We start from the raw sequence: 15407 nt of genomic DNA on the forward strand, positions 1-15407 counted from the left end.
GTTTCTGTGTTACCAGTATCACCAGCAGCATAGGTCTGACGGAGGCTTCTTCCCTGGCAACCAAGAAGAGTTAGCAGCACTCTTCATTTCAAAAGCACGCACTGTCCCTTGGGTGGCGACCTGCATTCCCTAGATCTTGGCACCGCCTCTCCTCGAAGCCCCGCCCCTGACACCCCCCCCCCCCCCCCCCCGAGTGCTTTGTGTCAGCTCTGGCCCAGTGGACAAGAGGACGCCCCTGGCTGCAGGGCTTCGGAACTTCTCTCTCTGGATCTCATCCTGCCTGCGACACAGGGACAGGGACGCAGCAGCAGCCTGTGGGGGCAGTCAGAATCTGAGGTATTCCCAATAACCCTGCCACTGCCAGGCAGCCCACGGATCCAGCCACCTCCTGCTAACTCAGAGCCCCTGCTTTTGTTCCCTCAGCATTTTTATGCTTTGACCTTTTAATTTCTACCTGCTCACACGTTACTGCATATACGAAGTTAGGTTTGGGCCTTGTGGTTTTGTTCAGTTCTAGAGGTGCCAGATATAATACAAGATAACTAGTTAAATTCAATTTCAGATGCAGAAGAAATCTTTTTTTTTAAGTTTAAATATGAAATATTGCATGGGACATACTTATACTAAAAAAAAGTTTCCTTGTTCATCTGAAATTGAAGTTTCACTGGGTATCTTATTCTTTTTCACCAAATTCACATTTTATTCTGTTCTGGTCTGCCTTGTCAGGGGCCTCTCCGCACTGAGGAGCTTTCTGGAGGAGGCGCTTTACCTGACAGCACGGACTGCACTGCCCTTCCGATCAAGTGCATCGTTAGCATGATTTCTTCCTTAGACTGGAAGCTCCTTGGAGGCAGGACTTGTGCTCTCCCTCTGTGGGTAAACCAGTCTGCGTGTGGAGTCTCAGGTGAGGGCCTGAGGGCAAGCCCTCTTGTAACAGTTTGGATGTGGGGCTCCCTTTCGTGAAGTTACCCTATAAGGCTAAACCCACCTGTGTCCCGATGCAGTCTGCCTGTGCTGGGACCACATTTCCTGAAAGGCCGAGGGGCTTGTGAGCAGCAGGGAATTCTGGAAGGGAAAATCCCATGCTCACAGGTCTGATGATGTCTGCAGTGCTGGGGGTTTTGCACTGAGCTTCTGCCCAGTGGGATTCTTCTGGGTGCCTTGTGTTATTCTGCAGGACACAGAGGTTTATTTGATCCTTTTCTGTGGCATGTGTTATGATAAAGGGCAGACCTGTACTCCCTTCTCTACCTGATAGCCTTTCAGTTTCCTGGCTTGTGCTCCCTTTCAAAACAAGGGGAGCAACTCCTTTGTTATGTGCACGAGGAGGAACATTTGAGCAGGCTTTGGCTCTTTTGGCTCCCAGTCCAGTGCTCAGCACTGCCTGTCTCCCCATGGATTTGGAGAGGGAGACCTGAAGCAGGAGGTTTACCTATGTCCATAATGCTGGCAGCTGTGACTGGCTTTGCTTCTCTTCTCAGCAGAGATGACAGGAAGTGTCAAAGCCAAATATTCACTGGAGGCAAAGTCTGAACACTTGAAATAAGATTTAGTGACTCAATCCATTGTGGGCAACTTGGGACTCTGAAAATCCCTGCAGGTTATGTGCTGATAGCTGAGCTAATCTTAGGGAGGTGGACAGGGGCATCTTCTGTTGTCTATGTTTTCAAATTTCCTCTTTCTCCTCCATTCAGGAAAAATAAGCTTTATTCTTGGGTTGTGAAGCCAAAAAAGCCTCTGGAAGCCTGTCATCAGTGAATGACAAGGTCAGGGTCTGAACCCTAGAAAGCCTTGGCCTCAAGCAATGCCATTCCCTTCTCTGTCCCCGCCCACTGATGTCCGCTTATTTTCCAGGAACCTGTGCGGTGTGCGGATCACACAAACACTGGTTCTCTAAGAGGCACAGGGGTTACCTCAACTGTCCCCTGCCTCAGTGGGGCCCATCTGAAAGGGTGTCCCTTTTTTGTAAAAAAGTGCAAAAAAGTTTCTTGTTTCTGCTTTAGCTAGAACTCTCCTTAGTTCACTTCCCCCATCATTTTTTGCTACATTTCACATCCCTAAGTGCCCCTTGGAGTCCTCTGTTGGGACTTGCCCAGTCCTCTGGCAGGGGGAGGGCTACTTTTGCCAGTTGGTGCTTCTAAACTGCAGTCCCTTCCCTTGGGCTCTTTTCCACCCTCCCCCACCTCTTGCCCACCTGGCAGCTCTTAGGGAGTGATTGATGGTGTTGTCTCTCGTTATGTTGCCAGAGGGGAGACGGTGAAGAGGCTAAGTGAAGGAAAGGGGCCTGGGTCTGGGGGTAGGTGGGCTTGTTTCTCTGGAGGGGTTCAGAGGTCCTTTTTCATACCTTAAATTTCATGAATGGATCTCCTGCGGTCAATAAAATAAGTTTTTAATTAAAAAGAAAGTTTTAGAAAGGACTGCTCTACCTCCCCCAGCATTGATGATCTGGCATGAGAATAGTTTATTCTCAAACAAAACATAAAAGAAATTTACTATGACATTTATTATATAAAAATGAGGAATTTCTGTTTATTAAACATCTTAAAGACAGGTTATACACTGGGGAAAGATATTTGTGATACATGTAACTTGCAAAGGATCAGTATGAAGATTATACATGCAGAATTCCTGTAATTAAAAAAAAAAGAGAATAAACAACACAATAGGAAATGGACAGATGACATGAACACGCTGCTGCTGCTGCTAAATCGCTTCAGTCGTGTCCGACTCTGTGCGACCCCATAGATGGCAGCCCACCAGGCTCCCCTGTCCCTGGGATTCTCCAGGCAAGAACACTGGAGTGGGTTGCCATTGCCTTCTCCAACGCATGAAAGTGAAAAGTGAAAGTGAAGTCGCTCAGTCGTGTCCAACTCTTCTTGACCCCATGGACTGCAGCCTACCAGGCTCCTGCGTCCATGGGATTTTCCAGGCAAGAGTACTGGAGTGGGGTGCCATTGCCTTCTCCAACATGAACATGGGTTTCATGGAAAAGGAAATTTATGTGATTAAGAAACATGTGCAGAGGTATTCAGTCTCATTAGTTATAAAGGAAAAATAAGACAATAATGAGTTAACATTTGTCTGACTAATTGGGAAAAATTACAGTCTGTTGATGCAGGGAATTGGAAAAGATGTAGACGTTCATTTATTCAGTAAAAGTTCATCCGCTTCCCCTTTGTCCTAGATACACAATTAGGTGCTCAGGACATAGCAGTGAACAGAATCGCAAATATGCTAGTTGTTATGATAGCTTACGTTCTTCTGGGAGGAGATGGACAGGAAGCAATAAATATAATAATTGGCTAGTTGTATAGTATGCTAGAAAGTGAGATATAGAAAGATGTGAGGACAGTTGAGCATAGTGTAGGGGAAATTTCAGTTTAAATGGAGTAAGTAAGAGTATACCTCATTGAGAAAGTGACATTTGAGAAAGATTTGAACGGCATGAGGGAGTGAATTGTGCATGCCTAGAGAAGAGCATTTCAGGCAGAGAGGATAGACAGTGTAAGAACTCCGAAGAGAGAAATCAGCAGGATTTCTTATACCCTGTTGATGGAATGTAACTTAGTATAACCTCTTTGAGAAACAATTTGGCATTATCTTGCAAATCTGAACAGCAGTTCTACTCCTAAGTGTATATCCAAAAGATGCTTTTTTAGATGTTTACTAGGGGAAATGTGGGACTTGAATCTGCCTGTTCAATTCCTGGGTTGGGAAGATCCCTTGGAGAAGGGATAGGCTACTCACTCCAGTATTCTTGGGCTTCCCTGCTGCCTCAGATGGAAAAGAATCCGCCTGCAATGCAGGAGACCTGGGTTCGATCTCTGGGTTGGGAAGATCTCCTAGAGGAGGGCATGACAACCCCACTCCAGTATTCTTGGCTGGAGAATCCCCATGGACATAGGAGCCTGGTGGGCTACAGTCCTTGGGGTTACAAAGAGTTGAACACGACTAAGTGACTAAGCATAGCACAGCACAGGAAACATGTACAAGAAGTATTCATAGCAGCGGTGTTCACAATTGCAAAAAAATTAAATAACTCAAATGTCCAGGTATGGGGTTTTAAACCATATTGTCAAGGTATATGTTCCAGTTATGTGTTGCTGTAAAACAAATCATCCCCAGACTTAGTGACTTAAAACAATGAGTATTTTATTATCTTTCATGGTTTCTGTGGGTCAGAAATTTGGATAGGTCATTAGAAGGATTGACTTGTCTCTCCTCCACAATATCTGGGGACTCAGCTGGAAAGACTTGAAGATTGGGGGTGGCTCAATAGCTTGGACCTAGAATTATCTGGAGATGTCAGGAGTCGCATGGTTTGTGGTTGATGCCGCCTGTTGGCTAGGATCTAGGCTGGGCTGTTGGACAGAAAACCTACACATGGCCTCTCCATGTGCGATAGTTTGGACTTTCTCATCACTTGGTGGCTGAGTTCCTAGAGTGTGTGCCCATGAAGAGTAAGGTAGCAGTACATGGACTTTTTTTGATTTAACTTTGAAAATGACAGTGTTCCTTCTGTCTCACTGTGTTGATAGAGGCAGACACACTTAGGTGCAAGTTGAAGGCATATGGACACCACCACTCAATGGGAAGAATATCAAGACAATATTGTAAGAAAAGCGTGTGGAATGGGAGATATTACTGTGACTATCTTTGAAAAATACAGTTTGCCACAGTCTACCCTCTGGCCACAACAATTCCCTCTCATACACAAAATACACTCATCCCCTCCCCTGAGACTTTCAAGGCTTATCCCATTATGGCCTCAGCTTGAAGTCCAGGATTTCATCATTTATTTATTTATTTTTTAAACATTAATTAATTAATTTATTATTTTTTAAAATTTATTTATTTTAATTGGAGGCTAATTACATTATTGTATTGGTTTTGCCATACATTGACATGAATCTGCCCCAGGTGTACATATGTTCCCCATCTTGAACCCCCTCCCACCTCCCTCCCCATCCCATCCCTCTGGTTCATCCCAGTACACCAGCCCTGAGCATCCTGTATCATGCATCAAACTTGGACTGGCGATTTGTTTCACATATGATAATATACATGTTTCAGTGCCATTCTCCCAAATCGTCCCACCCTCGCCCTCTCCCACAGAGTCCAAAAGACTGTTTTATGCATCTGTGTCTCTTTTGCTGTCTCCTAGTGTTCTTGCCTGGAGAATCCCAGGGACGGTGGAGCCTGGTGGGCTGCCATCTGTGGGGTCGCACAGAGTCGGACATGACTGAAGCGACTTAGCAGCAGCAGCAGCAGCATACAGGATTATCATTATCATCTTGCTAAATTCCATATACAGGCGTTAGTATACTGTATTGGTGTTTTTGTTTCTGGCTGACTTCACTCTGTATAATAGGCTCCAGTTTCATGCACCTCATTAGAACTGATTCAAATGTATTCTTTTTAATTGCTGCATAATACTCCATTGTGTAAATGTACCACAGCTTTCTTATCCATTCGTCTGCAGATGGACATCAAGGTTGCTTCCATGTCCTGGCTATTATAAACAGTGCTGTGATGAACACTGGAGTACATGTGTCTCTTTCAATTCTGGTTTCCTCGGTGTGTATGCCCAGGAGTGGGATTGCTGGGTCATATGGCAGTTCTATTTCCAGTTTTTTAAGGAATCTCCACACTGTTCTCCATAGTGGCTGTACTAGTTTGCATTCCCACCAACAGTGGAAGAGGGTTCCCTTTTCTCCACACCCTCTCCAGCATTTATTGCTTGTAGACGTTTGGATAGCAGCCATTCTGACTGGCGTGAATGGTACCTCATTGTGGTTTTGATTTGCATTTCTCTGATTATGAGTGATGGTGAGCATCTTTTCATGTGTTTGTTAGCCATCTGTATGTCTTCTTTGAATCAGGTTCAAATGTGAATGAGGCTACTCAGGTGAAGTCCTTAAGGATCAACTTGAGTATATTCTTCTCAAGAAGATCTTTGGACTAAAGAGATGTTTTCTCCCCACACAAGGCAGCATACAGTGGTAGGGTAGGGATAAGTTCTAGATCTTTTGGTTCATAAAGAGGAAAATAGAAGACATATAGCAAGCAGTCACTTGTCCATAGTAATTTTGAAATCTATTTGAGCTCATGTTGCAAGGTTGTTCAATTATTAGGGCTCAGTTCTACTCTCTGGAAATTTTATGTATCTCTTGGCTCTCTCTTCTGGGGTCTTGGAATTTTGATCTTACCTTCTGAGCCACTCTTCTTTTCACATGTAAAACAGCTCTTTTACAGCTGAGTTATTTTCTGAGCCTACCGTCTGCTTATAGAAGCTTGAGGGTTCAAAGTTCCCTTCATTTTGTAGTGTCTGTCTCTCTCAGTTGAAACGAGTATAATCCTTTGTGGGCTTTTATTTATCCATTTGTTATCCACTCCATTGGTCAAAAGCCTATGCACAGTGATGTTTGAGATAAGATCCTCTCTACATTGGGCTCCCAGTGAGACTGCTGTGAAACAATGCCTTTAAGATATTATGAAGCTCTGTTTTTTCACAGAGAATCTGTGAGACATGCCTTTCAAATTCTTTAAAGGAGGAAGCACTTTGGAATGGTGGAATAAGAACTTCTGAAAATCAGTTCCTGTATAAAAGCAGCTTGAACACTGGAAAAAAATGCCATAATCAGTTTTTTTTTCCAGAATTCTGAAAATTAATAAAAGACTTGTAACAATTAGTTGAGTGTTTAAGAAGTCATCTTGGCAAGAACCAACTTAATTTCAATAGTATAAAACTTTGCTCTAATTTGGTTTTTGTTTACTCTTTGCCTCCTTTGTGCTATTATTGTCATATAAATTATATCTTTTTACATTGTAAGACCATCAACACATTTTTATTATAATTATTGATTTATGCATTTTCTTTAAAATCAGATGGAAAAAGAGTTACAAACGAAAGTATATTTGTACTATCTTTTGTATTTACTTATTAGTTACCTTTATGATGCTCTTTGGGCTTCCCTGATAGTTCAGTTGGTAAAGAATCTGCTTGCAATTCAGGAAACCCCAGTTCTATCCCTGGTTTGGGAAGATACACTCAGGAAAGGATACACTACCCACTCCAGTATTCTTGGGCTTCCCTTGTGGCTTAGCTGGTAAAGAATCTGCCTGCAATGCGGGAGACCTGGGTTCGATCCCTGGGTTCGATCCCTGGGTTTGGAAGATCCCCTGGAGAAGGGAAAGGCTACTTACTCCAGTATTTGGGCCTATAGAATCCCATGGACTGTATAGATATCCCATGGATTGTATAGATAATCCAACTGTGTAAATAACCAATGGGTCAAAGAAGAAATCCCAAGAGAAATTAGGAAATTCTTTGAGATAACATAAAAACATAAAAACACAACATACTCAAACTTATGGGTTACAGTGAAAGCAGTGCTTAAAGAGATATTTGAGCTATGAACATTTATATTAAAATAATTAAGATATCAGATCAATAATATAACCTTCCATCTAAAGAAACTAGGAAAAGAAGAGCAATCTAAACCCAAAGCTAGCAGAAGGAAGGACATAATAAAGTAGAAATAAATACAATTGGGAATAGAAGAACAGCAGAGAAAACCAGTGAAATAAAAAATCAGTTGTTTAAAAAGATTAATAACTAAGGTGGGGTGGGCGAAGTAAAAAAGACTCAAATTTCTAAAATCAGGAATAAAAGAAGAGACATCACTTTTGACCTTACAGAAATAGAAAGTGTTGTAATGGAATACTGTGAACAACTGTAGGCCAATAAATTGGATAACATAGATGAAATAGAAAACTTCCTAGGAAGACACAGAGTACTGAAATTGACTCAAGAATACATAGAAAATCTGAATAGACCTATAACAAGTAAAGGGATTAGATTAGTAGTTTAAAAATATCTCAGGTCCAGATGCTTACCTGGTTAATTCTACTACATATGTGAAGAATTAATACCAGTACTTCACAAACTATTAAAAATAGTAGAAGAGAAACTCAGACTATTAGGCCAGTTTTACCTTGATACCAGACAGAGACCTTAACAGAGAACAAAACTATAGGCCAATACCTCTTATGAATATAGATATAAATATCCTCAGCAAATTACTGGCAAACCAAATGCAGAAACATAGGAAAAGTATTATACGCCCTGACCAAGAAGGGTTTATTCCAGCAATTCAAGGTTGATTCAATGTATGAAAATTAATCAGTTGTTCAGTTCAGTTCAGTTCAGTCTCTCTGTCATGTCTGACTCTCCTCGACCCCACAAATCACAGCACGCCAGGCCTCCCTGTCTATCACCAACTCCCGGAGTTCACTCAAACTCATGTCCATCGAGTCGGTGATGCCATCCAGCCATCTCATTCTCTGTCGTCCCCTTCTCCTCCCGCCCCCAATCCCTCCCAGCATCAGAGTCTTTTCCAGTGAGTCAACTCTTCGCATGAGGTAGCCAAAGTATTGGAGTTTCAGCTTTAGCATCAGTCCTTCTTCCAATGAACACCCAGGATTGATCTCCTTTAGAATGGACTGGTTGGATCTCCTCGCAGTCCAAGGGACTCTCAAGAGTCTTCTCCAGCACCACAGTTCAAAAGTATAAATTCTTCGGCGATCAGCTTTCTTCACAGTCCTCCAGTACAATATTAAACAGAAGTGGAAAGAGTGGGGATCACTGTCTTCTTTCTGATTTTAGGAGAAACGCTTTCAGTCTTTCGCTATGAAGTGTCAAGGTAGTGTTATGGAAAGGGTGTTCAGTTTTGTCAAATGCTTTTCTCTATTAAGATTATCATGTGATCTTAGTCTATGAATATGGTATACTCTACCATAGTATACCAGGATCTAGGTATCGCATGCGATCCTAGTCTATGAATATGGTATACTATACCATAGTATAACCAGGATCTAGTTATCGCATGCGACTAGGATCGCATGATAATCTTAATAGAGAAAAGCATTTGACAAAACTGAACACCCTTTCCATAACACTACCTTGACACTTCAAAGCGAAAGACTGAAAGCATTTCTCCTAAAATCAGGAAGAAGACAGTGATCAGGCTCTGGCAGAACAGTTAGGCAAGAAAGTGGCCGAAGGATTTGAATACACGTATGTCCCAAGATCGCCGAAGAATTGATGCTTTTGAACTGTGGTGTTGGAGAAGACTCTTGAGAGTTCCTTATAGTGCAAGGAGATCCAACCAGTCCATTCTAAAGGAGATCAATCCTGGATGTTCATTAGAGGGACGGATGCTAAAGCTGAAACTGCAATACTTTGGCCACCTCATGCGACGAGTTGACTCACTGGAAAAGACTCTGATGTTGGGAAAGGTTGGGGGCGGGAGGAGAAGGGGACGACAGAGAATGAGATGGCTGGATGGCATCACCGACTCTGTGGACATGAGTTTGAGTGTACTCCGGGAGTTGGTGATGGACAGGGAGGCCTGGCGTGCTGTGATTCATGGGGTCGCGGAGAGTCGGACACGACTGAGCGACTGAACTGAACTGAACTGAACTGATGTCCCAAGAAGACACGCAAACAGACAAAAAAGCACAGAAAAGATGCTCAAAATCATGAGTCACTGAGAAATGCAAATCCAAGTACAATGAAACAGCAGTTCATGCCCACTAGAATGGCTTTTAAAAAAGAAAGACAAAGGCATGGTTGATGAGGATGTGCAGAACTGGAACCCTCAAACACTGTTGGCAGGAGTGTAAAGTGCTGCAGCCACGCTGGAAGACGGTTTGGCAGGTCCCCCAAAAGTTAAACATAGAGTTATCTTATGACCAAGCAATTCCACTCCTGGGCATAAATCCAAGAAAACTGAAAATATATGTCCACACAAAACCTTATGTATGACTGTTCATACCTGTACTGTTTCCAGAATCGGAACAACCCAAATGTCCATTAACATGGAGTGGATAAATAAAATGAGATATATGCATATAATGGAACATTATTTGACAATAACATGAAATAAAGTACAGAACTGATACCATTTTTATGTATTTTGTTTCTTTCAGAATTGGAAACCAAGGCTGCCAAAGATCACACAGCTAGTAAGTGGTGAAGCTGTGATTCTTGCCCAGGAGGAAGCCATCAAGGCTGGAGCTGGTGGGTGAGGACAAGAACCAGCGGAAGATAGAGCTGGAGGCGTGTGGAGGCTCTGGGTCATGTCCAGCCTTGTAGGCCATGGGAAAGGAGTTTGAATCTTATTCTGTGTGCTTGAGAAGCTATCAAAAAGACTTAAGCAGGAGAGTGCATGATTTAATGTATGTGTATAAAAAGCCAATGATGAACTTTATTTCCTTAAAAAAATTGTGTTTTATGGTTATAAAAACTAAAAGTATTTGTTTGGAAAATTCAGAAAAGCATGAAGTTGAAAATAAAATTCATCTCTTAATTCTACTCTTTGCAGACAATAGGTGATCACTGTTAACCTTGGAATACAGTAACCTTGGCATATTGTTTTCTAGTCATTGATAAGTATTTATATTTTAGCATAACTGGAATAATCACCCTATACATATTGTTCTGCCAACCAGTGCTTAAGAAAAGTAGAGTGTTGAGTGGTAGTTTTGTTCCAAGGTTTTGCAGGAAGAAATGGACATTAGTTGGGATGGTGGGAGAACCTGAGGAGTGGGGTGGGTGTATGCAAAGAATCCCATTGTGTTTTCAGGGGATTAGACCAACAGGAAGATGGGTTGTCACATTGGAAGGCCGCATTTGGACCACATGTGAGTTCACTGAAAATTCCAGTTTCTTTGAGTTCTCCAAAAACCATACTAGAGCCCACACCTCTTCTTCCTCTGCAGACCTTGGCCACAAAACCCACCCCAGCTATCCTGTGAAGCTCCTAAAGTGGAGAGATTGTCCTTCTGTGAGGTTCTGTGGGCCTCCCCCATCCTCATCTCCCCTTCTGCTTTCACAGCATCATAATTCTGGCATGAGAGGATGGGTAGGTCATACGCTTCAGCCCGCCCCTCTGATTTACAATTGCAATACATCACCAGTTTTGTGTCAGGCACAGCAATAAGTACTTTTTATATGTATCATTTAAATGTATCCTACCCCATATTTTGAGGCAAGCTCTTTCACTGGTGTGTGCGTGCTCAGTCACTTCAGTCATGTCCGACTCTTTGCAGCGTATGAACTGCAGCCCACCAGGCTCCTCTGTCCATGGGATTCTCCAGGCAAAAATACTGGAGTGGGTTGCCATGCCCTCCTCTGGGCGATCTTCCTGACCTAGTGATTGAACCCACATCTCCTGCTTTGCAGGCTGATTTTTTTACTGCTGAGCCACTAGGGAAGCCTCTTTCACTGGCGAGGAAACTGAAACTCAAAGAAGTAACAACAGCTAAAAAGTGGTAGAGCCAGTTGAATTTGAATATGTCAGATCCTAAAAATTTCATGCATTTAACCACTTCTTCATATACCCTGTGTCCCCTCAAAACCCTCTATCATGAATCTGTCTTGTTGGTGGCAGAAGTTCACTCTCCACGTCTCACTAGGATTAGGCTGGGCTGAGGTATGAGCACAGGTTATTGGTGAGGCCAACCAGCGTTAAAGCCTAGGGTATTTGCTGCTGCTGCTGCTGCTAAGTCGCTTCAGTCGTGTCTGACTCTGTGCGACCCCATAGACAGCAGCCCACCAGGCTCCCCTGTCCCTCAGGTATTTAAGATGTGCCAATAATAACCCATGCTGAAGAACTGCCATTCAAATCCAGCAGGGAGAGGAAGCTGGTTTGAGGGCATCTGGACCACCTACTGTTTAAATATCAGTGCTAATAGTCTGAATCCTCACACCCATCAGGGCCTCCACCACAGCTGGACTGGATCAGGTTGGAGTAACTTCCCCAAAACCAGCTGGGAAAATCTCCAGGATGCCGCTCCCGGGGAAGCCGACCCTGTTGCCACCGCCCCCCCGCCCCGCGCCACCCCCGCCGGCCTCCTTCCATTCATGGAAAAGTACAGGCAGAACTGGTGCCCCACAAGCCTTCAGGCAAATGCCTGGCTGCCCTCTGGACTCAAAACGGCAAGCTCTGACTGGTTTGTCCTTGGTCCAGGGCTGGAGGAAAATCGCTTCCCAAAAAAAGCAGTTTTTTAAAAAAATGTGGAAAATATACACAGCCCAAGTGTCTGCACAGAGCGGGGGCGGGAAGTCTTCTAGACAGCCTTGCAGAGAAGATTCCATGGTCCTCCTGCGAAGAGGCAGGAAGGAATGTGAAACCCTATCACCCGGACGAGGGGAAATGCACACTATGCCTTTCACTTTCTGCCAGCTCTAGGAAGGCGTCAGGGGTGTGGATCATGCTGCAAAGTCTGCTTCCTGAGATGCTGCCTCAGACAGCAGTGGTTCAGCAGGTGGGCGAGGCAGGACCCTTGGTCAGTGGAGTGTCACTCAGGTGCTTGGGAGGAGCTGGGCCACACATCAGTTTCCTTCTGGATGCTGAGGTTGCCCAAGCCTCTGGGTACTAACCTAACTCTGTTATCTATTCCTCTCTTCCTCCCTTATATAGGGATTGTTAGTTTTACATGGGGACTTCTCTGGTGGCTCAGATGGTAAAGAGTCTGCCTGCAATGCAAGAGATCTGGGTTTGATCCTTGGGTCGGAAAGATCCCCTGGAGAAGGGAATGGCAACCCACTTCAGTGTTCTTCCTGGAAAATACTCATGGATGGAGGGGCCTGGCAGGCTACAGTCCATGGGGTTCCAAAGAGTTGGACACAACTAAGTGACTTTATTCGGTTTTACATATGCTCTCATTTGACCCTTGCAGCAAGTGAGAAAGTGGGATGTAGATATTACTGGACTTATTGGACAAAAGAAGTGATCAAGGTTCAGGGATACCATCTTCCTAAGGCCACATGGATATTAGTAGTCTTCTGTGAATCCAGTGTCCTCACAGCACGCCTCACTGCCCTGTGCCCTTGATGCTCCATGGGTCCCTGCTGTTTTTCTTTCAGAAGCAGGAGGTGCTGGGGAGTGTGTGTCCGGGAGTCAGGAGGCTGAGGTACTGTGGCATTGGACTTGGCCCATAGATGGCTTACTGAGTGTGTGACACCAGCCTTGGGCAAGACACCTCGCTTCTCTGTGCCACAGTTTCCTCACTTTCATGATGTAGGTGTGGAGCTGGGTAATCTCTAAGCCCCTTCCTATTTCCAAAGTTTTGAGGTACTCCCTATACTTTCTGATCAGACACAAACTTTCTGGGTCCTGCCACTGAAGCCACCACGTTCTCCCTCGTCCACTCAGTCACGTTTCCCAGCACAGACCCTGCCGTGACCTGTCTTGATACCCACTTTGCCCAGGTGCTGTGTGCCGAGTGTGGACTGAAAGCTCAGACCTGCTTTTGCCTCTGTATAGACACAGACCCAGGCCAGGTGGCCCACAGATGTGTTTTTGATTCCTTGAATGACTCAGCCCTGGGATACCTGAGTGAGGCTGGATTTTGGGTAAGAAAGTGAAAGGTGTGGGAGAAACTCATGTGTCTTAATGTTTGGGGGTGGGTGGTGAGACATTGTGCTAAAGATCAGGGTGAGGGGCTAAGGTTTTTGACCACTTAAGGGAGAGATGCTCTGACTCCATCACTGTGAATCAGATGTCTTCTGGATCTAGATTGAGTATTGGAGGGTGTATTTCCTTTTCCTGGTCTTAGATGGCTGGGTGTCCTTGATTGGACTCATAGTATGGGGCACAGAAAGGCAGACAATGGGCTCTGACAGGTGTCAAGGAGCTGAGCCCCTGTAGCCCTCAGGGTGGTCGAGGGCCTTGGAGGGCTTGTTTTTCATGCCCTGTGGTTGGTCAAGCTTCATCCTTCTGGAGGCTCCATGGACAAGGCTCCTCAGCCTCCTGGCCTGAGCTGAGAGGGTGGTGCTGGTGGTGGGGAGGGCGTGTAGAAGCTACTTGGGAATGGGAGGACTGGAACGGGGATGTGGGTGGGGCTGCCTTTCTGTCTGGGCTGGAACGCCTACCTCTGTGTGAGCGCAGATGGCAGAGGGGGTGGAGGGCGGCAGAGTGGCTCCAGGCTTCCCCAACCCAGCCACCATGTTTGAAATCCAGTTTATTGAATTTACAGTAAAGGTTTTATGGGGCTTTCCTGGAAGCTTCTCATTATGGAAACTCTTGTGCTGGCAGTTTGGTGGCTGGTGTCTGGTTTGCTAGGGAGAGGTTGAGTCAGGCCCTGCCTTGATGGAAAGTTCCTCTGCCTGGGTCACTGGAGAGGAGCAGGCTGGGGGCCCGAGCAGGCCTGTCAGGTTCTTGGAGGGGACGGCTGTCCTGCAGCTGGGTCCTGAATGGGCCCCTACTTGTTTCCTGTATGTTCATCCTCTGGGGGTCCCAAATATCTTCTCAGAGGAAGCTGCGGTGAAAGCCATCTCAGTCATTAAAGCCATTTTCATTCTTTTTCATGTGTTTGAAAAGCACGAGGCGCTGGTCCACTGAGCAAAAAGAAGCCAACTCCATAAGCGTGGATTTGCTGATTATAAACAGCAGGAACACACAGACACAGGGCCATAGCCGGATCCAGAGCCTGGCATGAAGTGCCACCAGCTTCCCCTTACCAGCTTCTTTATCTGGCTTTTCCAGCACACTCTTGGACTCCCACTTTACACCTTCCTCACCACTCGGCTCCCGTTCTGACCCCGGGACCCCTGATTTCATGTGGAGAAGAGCAGGGGTGTGGGCTCTAGGGATCTTTGAAGGCCCAGAAGCCCAGTCTTGGCAGGTTCTTTCCTGCCAAGGCCCTGAACGGACGCTGATTCACAAGTCAGCAGCCTTCCTGTGGCTGCTCATGAAACTATTAGCTCCTCCGGTGCTGGCTCACTGGTCCTTTCCCACTTGCCTTTTGCTTACGCACTGATGTCACTGGTGTTCTGTTCTTTAAAATGCAGGGGCATTCAGAGTGCGCTCCCTGGCATTTGAAGGACAATTGTGAAAATCAGGTTGCTCAGGTTTCTCAGGGCACTGATATGTGAGGGTGTTGAGGAGGATTCCCCCAGAGTGAATGTGGTCCCTCTGCAGTGCTCGTGGACAGCCCCCTTTCTGATGAGCTCTGGCAGCTCTGGGACCCAGCGAGCTGCCCACTACCAGAGATTCCAGCTGTGGTTTGCATGACTGCTCTGAATGTGGTTGGTCTGATAATCTCTCAGCTTCCTAACCCGAGGTTCCAGGGGGAAGCCAGTTGGAGTAAACAATTATTAGCTTTAGAGTTCAAGTCCCGGTTCTCATACATGCTTGATTTCCTTCTCTGCAAAAAAGGAGATAATAGTATCAAGGCTGCTGTGAGGGAGAAATGAAACAACCTAGAGCTGGGATGGTAGCTCACTATTATTCCCTCCTCTTCATTTCAAGTCAGTTATGTGCTTAGGGTACAGGCGCCACACTGTAAACAATTTTGCATTTAAAAATAAACAGCTACTTAGCTTCATTTGATACATG

At 45.1% G+C, this 15407-nt stretch overlaps 1 long non-coding RNA gene across 1 annotated transcript; it reads left to right on the top strand.

Annotated features, from left to right (window-relative positions):
- The first annotated feature begins 224 nt into the window (after window positions 1–224).
- Window positions 225–10236, top strand: LOC148778097 (uncharacterized). The gene is made up of 3 exons (XR_016037125.1): window positions 225–336; window positions 727–904; window positions 9994–10236. It is a non-coding gene; the product is annotated as an uncharacterized LOC148778097 (long non-coding RNA).
- Window positions 10237–15407: the final 5171 nt, after the last annotated feature.

The sequence above is a fragment of the Moschus berezovskii genome, chromosome 4, assembly GCF_049115385.1.
Source record: "Moschus berezovskii isolate FMDL1 chromosome 4, NW_MosBer_1.0, whole genome shotgun sequence".
NCBI classification, from domain to species: domain Eukaryota; kingdom Metazoa; phylum Chordata; class Mammalia; order Artiodactyla; family Moschidae; genus Moschus; species Moschus berezovskii.